We start from the raw sequence: 14,303 nt of genomic DNA, 5'->3' as shown, positions 1-14,303 counted from the left end.
GTCTGTTCCGTGTACGTGAGGTCTGCTGCCTCTGCGTTAAAAGGACACACATGTCAAGTACAGAACTAAGCCAACCTCAGCGTGAGCTTTGGTTGCGAATGGTATGAACTTTGAACCCTTATTCACTACAGAAGTGATACTTCCTAACCGTTGAGTTAGCAGCGGCCGCTGTAAATGTGGGCTAGGAAAGGATGGACGACATATCCAGTCTAACACACAACAAAGATACTACAACGTATCCATTTTACCACCAGTGACATTCTTCCGAGGACAGGAAGATCTCTGTTGGCCAACGCGGCCAGCATCTACGACCAACCTACCGAAGCGCCGCTCAGAGTAAATATTTATTGCATTTTCCTTTTCCAAATGGGCAGTAATTTAGAATGCATACAATACTGTATTTAAAATGGCATAGCTGCTTTCTCTGTTCCTCAGTCTTCCCGCTCTTTCATTCAAGCCCAACCCCCTTTCTTTGTGTAACAAGCCGCCATGCCGGTTTAGCCCACTAGGGCACATTCTCCTATCATTTCCTTGTAACCATATCTGTTTGTTCTGCATTTCTGTGAATTACTTAGATTAGTAAATAAATGATTTTAAGACAATTGATGTATGGATGAGTCATAGTGAAGACTGGGTTCGTGCAGATAACCAACAATTTACGACGTTTGGAATGAGATTGACGTGAGGTAAATAACACATCATTAAAGGAGACTAATCGATCAGATATTATAATCTCTGAAAGTTATATTAGGAAAATTATAACTTTGTAATCTGAATATTTTCCTTGGTGCCCCGACCTTCTAGTTAATTACAGTTACACGATTAATCAGTTTAATCGCGTAATAATAATTACAGAGAGTTATTTGATAAACATGTCTTTCGTTTTAATGATGCCAGTCACGACAACGTAGTATAAACCAGTTTTTAGTCTTGAAATCTTTGTTTGTTTAGTACACCACCGTACTCACTCTGTTTAGCACATGGCCTCACATGTGAATCCTTAAAGAGATGGGTGGGGCTAAGGCTTAAGAGGGTGTGAACAATACTGAATGGGTGTAGACAAAGAAGAGCTCTCCAGTAGGTGTACCAAAATATTCAAGGGGCATTTTCTCAAAAGTGGGGTTTCAAGTTGATCAACTTCCAAAGCAAAATTACTTCCCATTATTCCTCAGCTGTAGTGTATGATATATTGTTTTCTAGCTAATTTTAGCCAATGTAAAAAACACAATTTCAAATTTTGCTGGATAAGACTGAATCGAGCCGGTCGGTCACGTTTATTAACTAACACACAAAACAACACTTTTTCTATTTAAATGATTATACAAAATCCTTGCAACCAATAGAATGTTATATATATGGGGGATACAACCATCCCAGCTCTGCATATTTTGCTGCAAAGAGACAGAATCATTAGATCATTTGTTTTGGTACTGTCCATATGTAGCTTGTTTTTGGTCACAGGTTCAGGAATGGCTGAAGAATTGCAACATTTACTTGGTGTTAACTCTGCAAATAGCACTGCTGGGTGATGTGAAAAGTCATAGTCAATCCATTAATAATATAATAACATTCTTAGCAAAACATTTTATCTTTAATTTACAATCAATAGAAACTATGTTCAGAGATAGATGGGAGGTGTTGAGGGAAGCTGAAGGATGGAAATTAAAAGAACCAAAAAACAAGAAAACTAATGTAAAATATACTGTGCCCGTAAAATGTATATACAGTAGGTTCATAACTGTTGTGAATCAGCACAGTTAAAAAATATATGTCAAATAGAAATCAAATCTGGATGATCTTCGGAGATAGAAGCTGATCTACACCCTAAATATATATATATTTTTAAAAGACACCCCAAGAAACATTCACATCAAACCACCACCCCAAGACAACTCTCGTTTGCCTTCAGTCATGGCTGCTAATATTTCAAATGAGGATGGATGAAAAATGAGGCAAAATCAGGAAGTGCAGTCGCCCTTTAAGATCAACCTGCAGCGCTCTGTGCTCAGCCTCTCTACCTCTGGCCCTATTACTGTGCTGTTCTGCTCCAGCCCCAGTCAACCTGCTGTAACAAAGCTAATTAAAAAGGCCATGCACAGAGCAGGTGGAATCAACCTACATCCATGGCACTCACACACACATTGCTGAGGGAACACACACACACACAATTATATAGCCTATGCAGACACACACACACACACACACACACACACACACACACACACACACACACACTGAGCCCTACAGCATCCGACCCAAACAAATTCATGATTTCCGCACCCCTGTATACTTTATGTCCTATTTAACACCGTAATCTATTTTCCCAACCCACCATAGGGTATTGTAAGACATCAGTTACCATGTGGTAGAGGGAGAGGAACACCAGCATGAAGGCAGAAAATCAATAGTAGTATAACAATCCATCCTGACATGAACATATTGCCATTCTTACACTTTCATAGATTACATAATCCATATCAAAACCAATTGAATCAAATAAGGCATTAGGCCTATAGCGAGCTACAGTGGGTGTGAGGGAGGCACAGAGCAGCTGTCCTGCATTAGGCCAGCTTTCCTCCTGTGCTGCCTGCTTGCAGAGTTGTGTTTATAATAACTGACAACCTTGTATTGATTCATATCCACAGTATAGATCTGTAAACCCATTAGGATACTACTACCACCCCATTACCTGGTATCTGGAATCAAAAAGTATAGTTTCTCAAACATTTTCCCCACGCAGTTTCTCCATTCAGCCATGAGAAGACTGCAGAGTGAGGAGACAGAGAGAGCGAGAGAGAGAAAGAGAGAGAGTGTGAGTAGAGAGAGTGAATATAGTATCAAAGAAGGGGTCAGAATGAAAAAGGTGAGATAGAGGGTATAGCTTGATGTGTAGCCTGAGGTAACAGTAACGGCTTATAATATGTCTGGGTAACACATTCTGTGTGTGTGCAATGAGCATGGGCTAATGCATGAGGAATCAACTTCCCCCCCACACTGAGCCATGACCAACCACCCTTGGCCTCGTCTCTCCATTTTTCTCCCCACCATAGGTTCTGCGTTTTCTGTCACTGGTCTGAAATGTCTTCCTTTGCAGTGCTGCCAGATTGTTGTATTATCTGTAGGCCTACCAATAATGCATGGAGCGCCTGAGCGTGGCATTGTTTACTGCGATGTGACAACTGCACTCAAGCACATTAAAGTGTGCTCCACTGACGGAAAAAGCCTTTGTCAAGGCTGAGGCAAATGCATTAATACTGTTGACACGGTGACAAACGAGTTAACGCACCACATCTCTCTTTGAGCATTTGTATTCATGATGATACCCAGCTCTGTAACAAGCTGTGGCAATACTCTAGACAGGTTATCTATCTATCATAAACAACCATTTATCTGCTAATGTTATTCTATTGTGCTGCTTTGAAAAAGAAGGCATCTGAGATTTTGTTGATAAAAAGAAGATGGACTGTAGTTGTTATAAAGTAATGACACTGTATCTACCCAAGTAGTCAGTTTATGAAGTCCATGTCTGAACATTTCCTAAAAGACATTGGAACTAAGATTGGAATGGGCATAGGCCTATGGGACCACACACACACACTTCACCGAATGTTGATCTACCGTTCATCTGCCATTCGTTTGGTGTGGTGTGTTTTAGTGTAATGGCTTCGGTAGTCGTGTAGGAGGAATGAGGCGCAGGAAGCAGCGAACACAGGGAGTGGTGTTTTTAATAACACTGGATAATAAACAAAAGTTCCCAAACATAGGGAATAAATACAAATAGGCGACCAGGTAAAGCCGACGAACAACACGTCGTCAATGAACAAAATGAATCCCGCACAAACAACGGACAGGCCAGCTAAACTAAATACCCCCTCTAATAGCTAATTGGCCACAGGTGCCCAAAACCAAAAAAAGGGAAAACCAAAAAGGGGATCGGTAGTAGCTAATAGGCCGGTGACGACGACCGCCGAGCGCCACCCGAGCAGGAGGGGGCGCCACCGTCGGTGGGAATCGTGACATTTAGGGACCAGTTCGGCATGGTGTGTTTTAGGGACGTCTGACTTCCGGCATTTTCGCAGAATCTGTTTGCTAATTAAGGTGACACAATGTTCAGAGGTTCTAAGGGTCATTTCCATGTAAAAGGACCCATGAGCACCAACATGTGAAGTTCATAGGAGCATATGAAATTGGGTGTCAAAAGAAAGCTGAGTCCATCTTTCTGAGAAATTAAGGCATACACAGTTGAAGTCGGAGGTTTACATACACCTTAGCCAAATACATTTCAACTCAGTTTATCACAATTCTTGACATTTAATCCTAGTACAAATTCCCTGTCTTAGGTCAGTTAGGATCACCACTTTATTTTAAGAATGTCAAATGTCAGAATAATAGTAGAGAGAATGATTTATTTCAGCTTTTATTTCTTTCATCACATTCCCAGTGGGTCAGATGTTTAAATACACTCAATTAGTATTTGGTAGCATTGCCTTTAAATTGTTTAACTTGGGTCAAGTGTTTCGGCTAGCCTTTCACAAGCTTCCCACAATAAGTTGGGTGAATTTTGGCCCATTCGTCCTGACTGGTGTAACTGAGTCAGGTTTGTAGGCCTCCTTGCTCGCACACGGTTTTTCAGTTCTGCCCATAATTTTTCCATAGGATTGAGGTCAGGGCTTTGTGATGGCCACTCCAATACCTTGACTTTGTTGTCCTTAAGCCATTTTGCCACAACTTTGGAAGTATGCTTGGGGTCATTGTCCATTTGGAAGACCCATTTGCGACCAAGCTTTAACTTCCTGACTGATGTCTTGAGATGTTGCTTCAATATATCCACATAATTTTCCTCCCTCATGATGCCATCTATTTTGTGAAGTGCTCTAGTCCCTCCTGCAGCAAAGCACCCCCACAACATGATGCTGCCACGGCCGTGCTTCATGGTTGGGATGGTGTTCTTCGGCTCGCAAGCCTCCCCCTTTTTCCTCCAAACGTAACAATGGTCATTATGGCCAAACGGTTCTATTTTTGTTTCATCAGACCAGAGGACATTTCTCCAAAAAGTACAATCTTTGTCATCATGTGCTCCAACTGCTTTTAAATGCTAGTAAAACTAAACGCATGCTCTTCAACCGATTGCTGCCCGCACCCGCCCACCCGACTAACATCACTACTCTGGATGGTTCTGACTTAGACTATGTGGACAACTACAAATACCTAGATGTCTAGTTAGACTGTAAACTCTCCTTCCAGACTCACATTAAGCATCTCCAATCCAAAATGAAATCGAGAATTGGCTTCCTATTTCGCAACAAAGCCTCCTTCACTCGTGCTGCCAAACATACCCTCGTAAAACTGACTATTCTACCGATCCTTGACTTCGGCGATGTCATTTACAAAATAGCCTCCAACACTCTACTCAGCAAATTGTATGTAGTCTATCACAGTGCCATCCCTTTTGTCACCAAAGCCCCATATACTACCCACCACTGCGACCTATATGCTCTCATTGGCTGGCCCTCGCTACATATTCGTTGCCAAACCCACTGGCTCCAGGTCATCTATAAGTCTTTGCTAGGTAAAGCCCCGCCTTATCTCAGCTCACTGGTCACCATAGCAGCACCCACCCGTAGCACGCGCTCCAGCAGGTATATTTCACTGGTCATCCCCAAAGCCAACACCTCCTTTGGCCGCCTTTCCTTCCAGTTCCCTGCTGCCAATGACTGGAATTAATTCCAAAATCACTGAAGCTGGAGACTTCACCCTCTCTAACTTTAAGCATCAGCAGTCAGAGCAGCTTACCGATCACTATATCTATACACAGCCCATCTGTAAATAGCACACCCAGCTACCTCATCCCCATATATAACTCTGTGTTGTTGTTTTTGTCACACTGCTTTGCTTTATCTTGGCCAGGTCGAAGTTGTAAATGAGAACTTGTTCTCAACTGGCCTACCTGGTTAAATAAAGGTGAAATAAAAATAAAGTAAAACAAGCAGAAGGATCCAGCCAAGCACCAGCTGCCTAGCTGCTCTCTCACTAAGCCATGCCTATAGTGCATTGGGAAACGTGAACCTTTGAGCACAGCATGTAACAGACAACCTCCGCCGCACATTGGGCTACAATCGCTGCTCATCTATGGTCTGTTTTAGCTAAGAGTCAAGCAGTTTAATGAAGGGAACACATGAAAAAACAGCTTCATAGATGTAGCAAGCAGACCCCTGCCCACTACTAGAGTACTGTAATCATTGGTATTAGCATGCCTCTGAGATCCCACAGTTCCAAAGTTGAAAAGTTCATGGCTTACTAAAAAAATGTACTTATGAAAAATAAACGATAGCTATTTGGTTATGGTAAGAAAACTGGATTTTTCTAGATGTTTAAGACCCCCGAAGCAACAGTCAGAGCTGCACATACCAACACATTTGAAATCAATAATCACCATTGGCATGTGGGTAAGTGAGTGCAACAGAGCTAGACCCTTAGCTAGTATAGGGTCATTTCCATATAGAAGGACTCATGATCACCAACATGTGAAGTTCATAGGAGCATGTCAAATTAGGTGTAAGATGAAAGATAAGGCTCTATATTGATGAGAAATTAAGGCATACTAGGACAGAGGAGAAATACAAATACCCCCAGGATACCTGTATCCGTAACAACTTTATATATATAAAAAATATTATAATTTTTTTTTTTCAATAATTGTCCATCCTAAAAATTAGGAATAAGCAAAGCCTTTGATTTACATTTACATTTTAGTCATTTAGCAGACGCTCTTATCCAGAGCGACTTACAGTAGTGAATGCATACATTTCATGCATTTTTTGTTGTTGTTGTACTGGCCCCCTGTGGGAATCAAACCCACAACCCTGGCGTTGCACACACCATGCTGGCGTTGCAAACACCATGCTCTTCCAACTGAGCCACAGGGAAGCTAAACAGATGGAAAAGGGGTTTTATGCAACATCTAAAAATACATCAAAACACAATGTTGGCCTCCCGAGTGGCGCAGCAATCTACGGCACTGCATCACTACAGACCCGGATTTGATCCCAGGCTGTGTCACAACCGGATGTGGCTGGGAGTCCCATAGGGCAGCGCACAACTGGCCCAGCGTCGTCCGGGGTCGGAGGGTTTGGCTGGGGGGAGTCATTGCACTCCTTGTGATTGGCCGGGTGCCTACAGGCTGACTTCGGTCATCAGTTGAACCGTGTTTCCTCCGACACATTGGTGCGGCTTGCTTCCGGGTTTAAGCGGGCAGGCATTAAAACTTCTTGGTGACAGGGGGCAGTATTCGGAAATTCAGATGATTAACATGCCCAAATTAAACTGCCTGCCACTCGGGCCCAGAAGGTAGGATATGCATATTATTAGTAGATTTGGATAGAAAACACTCTGAAGTTTCTAAAACTGTTTGAATAATGTCTGTGAGTATAACAGAACTCATATGGCAGGCAAAACCTGAGAAAGAAATCCAACCAGGAAGTGATTTGTAGTTTTTCAAGTGATTGCCTATCCAAATTACAGTGTCTGTGGGGTCATTTTGCACTTCCTAAGGCTTCCACTAGATGTCAACAGTCTTTAGAACCTTGTTTCATGCTTCTACTGTTACTGGGGGGAGAATAAGAGCTGACTCAATCCTGAGACCTATGAGTTGTTTACTGCGCAGTTACGCAGGAGCGCCGTTCCTTCTTTTTCCTCTGTAATGAATACGCTATTGTCCGGTTGGAATATTATCGAAGATTTATGTTAAAAAGACCCTAAGGATTGATTGTAAACATTGTTTGACATGTTTCTACGAACGGTAATGGAACTTTTTGACTTTTCATCTCGGGTTTTACACTCGCGCATTATGCCTTTGGAATAGTGATCTGAACGCGCGAACAAAACGGAGGTATTTGGACATAAATATGGAGTTTATCAAACAAAACAAACATTTCTTGTGGAAGTGGGAATCCTGGGAGTGCATTCCGACAAAGATCAGCAAAGGTAAGTGAAGATTTATAATACTATTTCTGAGTTTTGTTGACTCCAGAACTTGGCAGGTAACTGTATAGCTTGCTTTGATGGCTGAGCGCTATACTCAGAATATTGAACAATGTGCTTTCGCCGTAAAGCTATTTTGAAATCTGACACAGCGGTTGCATTGAGGAGAAGTGTGTCTATAATTCTTTCAATAACTGTTGTAAATTTTATCAATGTTTATGATGAGTATTTTTGTAAATTGATGTGCTCATTCACCGTAAGTTTTGGGAGGCAAAACATTTCTGAACAACACGCGCCAATGTAAAATGGGTTTTTTGGATATAAATATGAACTTTATTGAGCAAAACATACATGTATTGTGAAACATTGAGTCCTGTAAGTGTCATATAATGAAGACCATCAAAGGTTAGTGATTCATTTTAGCTGTATTTCTGGTTTTTGTGACGCCTCTCCTTGCTTGGAAAATGGCTGTGTGGTTTTTCTTGTATCGGCGCTGTCCTAACATAATCTAATGTTATGCTTTCGCCGTAAAGCCTTTTTGAAATCGGACAATGTGGTTGGATTAACGAGAAGTGTATCTTTAAAATGGGATATAATAGTTGTATGTTAGAGAAATATGAATTATAAGATTTTTGTTGTTTTGAATTTGCCGCCCTGCTATTTCACTGGCTGTTGACTAGTGTGTCTCTGGGACATGCGGGACACAGCCAGTGAAATATCAGGGCGGCAAATTCAAAAACAACAAAATGTCATAATTCAACTTTCTCAAACATACAACTATTTTACACCATTTTAAAGATACACTTCTCCTTGATGTTACCACATTGTCCGATTTCAAAAAGGCTTTACAGCGAAAGCAAAACATTAGATTATGTTAGGAGAGTACATAGACAAAACTAATCACACAGCCATTTTCCAAGCAAGGACATGTGTCAATAAAACCCAAAACACAGCTAAATGAAGCACTAACCTTTGACGATCTTCATCAGATTGACACTCCTAGGACATTATGTTACACAATACATGTATGTTTTGTTCGATAAAGTTCATATTTATATCCAAAAACAGCATTTTACATTGGCGCATGATGTTCAGAAAATGTATTCCCACCAAAACTTCTGGTGAATGTGCACATCAATTTACAAAAATACTCATCATACACGTTGACAAAATATATAACAATTATTTAAAGAATTATAGATAGACTACTCCTGGATGCAACCGCTTTGTCAGATTTTAAAATAGCTTTACGGAGAAAGCACATTGTTCAATATTCTGAGTATAGAGCTCAGCCATCACAGAGAGCTATACAGACACCCGCCAAGTTCGGGGCAAGCTAAACTCAGAATTAGTATTAGAAATATTCTCTTACCTTTGCTGATCTTCGTCAGAATGCACTCCCAGGACTGCTACTTCTACAAGAAATGTTGTTTTTGTTCGAAATAATCCATATTTATGTACAAATACCTCCGTTTTGTTCATGCGTACAGATCACTTATCCAAAGGCATAACGCGCGAGTGCGGAACCAGAGACGAAAAGTCAAAATATTCCATTACCGTACTTAGAAGCATGTCAAACGCTGTTTAAAATCAATCTTTATGGTCTTTTTAACGTAAAATTGTGATAATTTTCCAACCGGACTATAGCATATTCATTCAAGAAGAAAAAGAAGGAACGGGGCGCTTGCGTGACTGCGCATATCCAATCCCTTTGTTGCCAGGCAGACCACTCAGTAACTGAGCTCCTATACTCTGCCCAGTGACAGGAGAATGCTCAAACGACTTTCTGAAGGCTTTTGACAGCCAATGGAAGCCTTAGGAAGTCCAACGTGACCCCACAGATACTGTAGTTTCGAAAGGGACTAGAAAGAAGAACTACAATTCTCAGATCCTCCACTTCCTGGTTGACTTTTTCTCAGGTTTTTGCCTGCCTTATGAGTTCGGTTATACTCACAGACACCATTCAAACAGTTTTAGAAACTTCAGAGTGTTTATATCCAAATCTACTAATAATATGCATATTCTAGTTTCTGGGCCAGAGTAGTAACCTGTTTAAATTGGGTACGTTTTTCATCCGGCCGTGAAAATACTGCCCCCTAGCCCAGACAGGTTAAGGAGCACGATTTGGCTGCTCATGTTTCGGAGGACGCATGATTCGACCTTTGCCTTTACCAGCCTGTTGGGGAGTTGAAGCAACGAGACAAGATCCTATTTGGATATGACAAAAAGGGGGTACATTTAAAAAAAAAAAATATCATAATAATAAAGTAAAGACCCCTGCTAACTAATATCAATACTTATTTGCCTTTTGTAAATGTAAGAAACATTGCCTTGTGCCTTATAATCCCATTACCATAAACACACATATCTTTAAGATATTTCCTATTTTCCCTCCCTCATGAGAAGGGAAGATAATGAATGGTCAAAGAAGGAATTACCGAAAAATCAGTACTGGAATTACTGCAGTTGAATTGGCTACAATGGGAAATCACATTAGTCACAAACCACAGTTGGGTCACGTGCTACTGTCCTCCCTTTCACTGGCATACTGTTATGTTCAGCTCATAACTGGTGGTCAAAGCAAGACTGTGAAAACAGTCTGGACAACCCCTCACTGTCCTTCTCTCTGCCACTCTCTCTCTCTTCTATCTGTCTCCAGTTAATGTCACCTCTCCCAACTCATACTGACACTTACCATGACACCTACCACCTACTCTCTTTCCATTTACTGTAACAAGCATCCTCACCCCCTGAGCACCGACTGAACACCGGACGTCCACAGACTTGAAAAGTTGTTGAGATTTGGTCAGTCCGCCCTGGGTTGACCAAATCTGAACCATTCATAGACGTCTATGTTTCACAAGTTTGGACAGCCCAGTACAGAACAGTAAAGTAAAGTACAGAACTGTACACTACAGAACAGTACAGTACAGTTGTACATGAGAATAGAGTTCAGCACAGTAGAGCACACTAGAGTAGAGTACAATATAATCTACTGTATGGTACTGTACTCTACTGTACTGAACATATCTATTTTACTGTACTCAACTGTACTGAACTCTACTGTGCTCTACTGTTCTGTACTGTGTCTAAACTTCTGAAACAGACGTCTATGATTGGTTCAGATTTGGTCTGGCCCGGACAAACCAAATGTGTTTTTGTTTGGAGGCGGAGCTCATTAGAATAATAACTAGTGTGTAGAATAATACCCAAATATGCAAAAGAAGGATACTGCATATTTCTATCTTCGTGTACCTATTCAGGATACATCACAATGAAGAGAATGATATTCACAATTATGCATCTCTCTATAGTAAAGATCATGGACCCATAATGTAATTCCGTTACTGTAATTCCATTTCCGAATGTAAATCCACTTCACCTACTGTAGTTCAATAACCAAAATACATTTTTTTCAAACTCAAGGTGTCATGTCATAGCTGACACCCCATCCTTCCTGCAGACATCTTTGATTCTTAATTCGGAGTAGATATTTAACAGAGTTTTTGGAAAACGTGTTCACATAAAAAAAACTGAGGGAGATTTTACCGTAATTCTGCTACAAAACTTTACATCTGCACAGTTCTTCCAGTAAATGTGTTTTAGTGAAGTATTCTGTGTAAATTGTTCAAAGTACTGTAGTCCTTGTGCATAGAGTTGTATGGTTTGTTAAACTTTAAAATCAATGGTTTTGGTTTGGCATACATTTTAAAGTGAAAAATCAGTCAAAGCGTAATTCCGTTAACGTGGAATTGCCCATAGCCTAATGGAGGGGAAACAGTGGTCTGAGAGCTTGCCATGCAAATTTAACCACCACCAGGCCTGTTGTCAGTTAGCCTAAACCCATCACACCATTCCTGAAAGGTTCAGTGGGTTCAGACTGCAGACACCACACTGAGAGAAATAAACTAATAAGTAACAAACAAATACTTTGTCTCCTGTATGTTAAAAACACCAACTGTCTCTCTCTGTCTGTCATCTGTCTCCCTGTCTCTTCACAACTACAGGAATAAAGCACTAATTAGAGAATCACATTATCAATATGAGAGACCGTTTTTTCCATTAGAGAGATGGCATCGAGCCCCAGCCAGCTAGCAGCAGATTGATTTTTCCTGATGAGTGCTTAATTAAAGACAAGAGTCCACTGCAGATGGAGAAGTAGCACCTCACTGCCTCCATCTGTGACTATCGCTACCGCACTGCTCAGCAGGCAGTGTCCATGTGGCCAGTCCACACGGCAAGTTGTGTGAAATGGTGCATGGTGGATGTATGTATCCTTCCTAGAAGAAGGGGGAATATGTCTGCTGTGATTACTCCATGTTATTAATCTTATCCCTTTGTGATTCATATACTGTAATACAATCCATTTTGAGTAGTAGGCTATTTGGGTGGTGGGATAGTCTTAAGAAGTCATCAAAGGTTGTATAAAATAAGTTGTATACTGACTAAACCCTTTACCCTAATCACTGTCTGTTTATTCATCTCTTCCAGACGCTGAGCAGCCTGGTGTGATGCAGGGCATCAGCTAAAACTAAGTTGACTATTGGAGTGGTGTATAAGGGCACAAGGCGAGACCCAGATTCAGACACAGGCCGCAGATGGTTAGAGTCCAAGATGTTTATTAACAATCCAAAAGGGGTAGGCAAGAGAATGGTCGTGGACAGACAAAAGGTCAAAACCAGTTCAGAGTTCCAGAGGTACAGAACAGCAGGCAGGCTTGAGGTCAGGCAGGCGGGAATGGAGTCCAGAAAAACAGGCAAAGGTCAAAACCGGGAGGACTAGTAAAAGAGAATAGAAAAGCAGGTGCATGGGAAAACCACACTGGTTGACTTGAACATACAAGACAAACTGGCACAGAGAGACAGGAAACACAGGGATAAATACACCAGGGAAAATAAGTGACACCTGGAGGGGGTGGAGACAATCACAAGGACAGGTGAAACAGATCAGGGCGTGACATGGTGTCAGTTTGACGGTAAGCTCACGGGTACAAGCCCAATGCCCAGGCCCACAAATGGGCTTTGTCTCTCAAGCAGTACATCAGACTCACTGTTTGCCTGCACCTGGAAGATGAATACGACAAATCCCTGCTTCTGATGACTTTGGGTATTCAATGGGAAGATTAAGGTCTGAGTGACAATGTAGGCTAATCACTATGAAGGGTATACTTATTTAGAGAAGTAATGTGGTAACTGCCACTCTGAAGTGTAGAATTGAATCATCTAACAAAGATAAATCAAATGTACCATTTCATGAACTTAGTCTTTATTCATGCAACAGGTAAATAATGCCATAGAAAGTATTGCCATATCGAGGAGATTGAAATATTGATAGTTTTCCCGGAAAACTGCCCTTTTCATCCTCGTGTTAACTAGCAGTAGCCACAGCAGCCATTATGGAATGGCATATTGTGTTGAACAAAAAGGAGCTGATTGGCTGACACTGCCATTCCAAAATGGCGGTGTCGGCTATTACTAGCTAGCATGAGGACAAAAACGTCAGTTTTCCAGGAAATTAGCAGTATTGCAATCTCTTCGACGTATCAGTGTGGATAAAGGCAACATTTGGAGTACAGTGGCATATTCCATCCCTGCATTGAGGTACGTTTCCTGACCCATATCTCACGCAGGCTCCATAGTGTATTAATGTAACCATGATTGTGTTCAGACCCCAGTGCTGCTCAGCGTAAACAAGAGTAATGGTAGGGTCGGAATCTTCTGGCAAAATATAGGGTCCCCCCAGAATCTCACATTTCCCTTATTTTTATTTATTTCAGATACCAAATCAGTAAGCTGCAATATTGACTTTACTTCAAATATGGGTTATTGATCTGATATTGAAAATATAACTCCTCCCCTCCGCCTTATAATAAACATTTAAAAACGTTAGAATGTATTATTGTATTTGTGAATCCACAAAAATGCTAAAGATTTTTGGTTTAATGTGTTTTCAATTGCTAAAAAGTTATCAAACACTTTTGAACAACTGGTGCTTTAATTTGGAGCAGATACGTATGGGTTTGGTAAGGAACAGATTGAAGAGAGATCAGAGCAGGAGCCTATCATTCTTATCTCTCCTGGGACAGAACATCCTGTACTCTCAGCTGAATGTCTTAAATGGCATATGAAGAGAAATTGGGTATTGGCTACAATATCTCCTCATTCATGCTTAGAGCTATGAAAATACAAAAAGGAGTGAATTATTACTCACACAGCACATTCATCCTGACTCCTTAAACCATTTCTGAGGAGAAATTGAGCCTCACAGCTACATAATATGGAAATTGAGGCCTGGGAGTAAAAAAAAAACTTCTTAACAAAAAG

This window comes from Salmo salar, chromosome 10 (assembly GCF_965601325.2).
Source record: "Salmo salar chromosome 10, fSalSal1, whole genome shotgun sequence".
Taxonomy (NCBI): domain Eukaryota; kingdom Metazoa; phylum Chordata; class Actinopteri; order Salmoniformes; family Salmonidae; genus Salmo; species Salmo salar.
Note: the sequence above shows the minus strand (reverse complement) of the source record.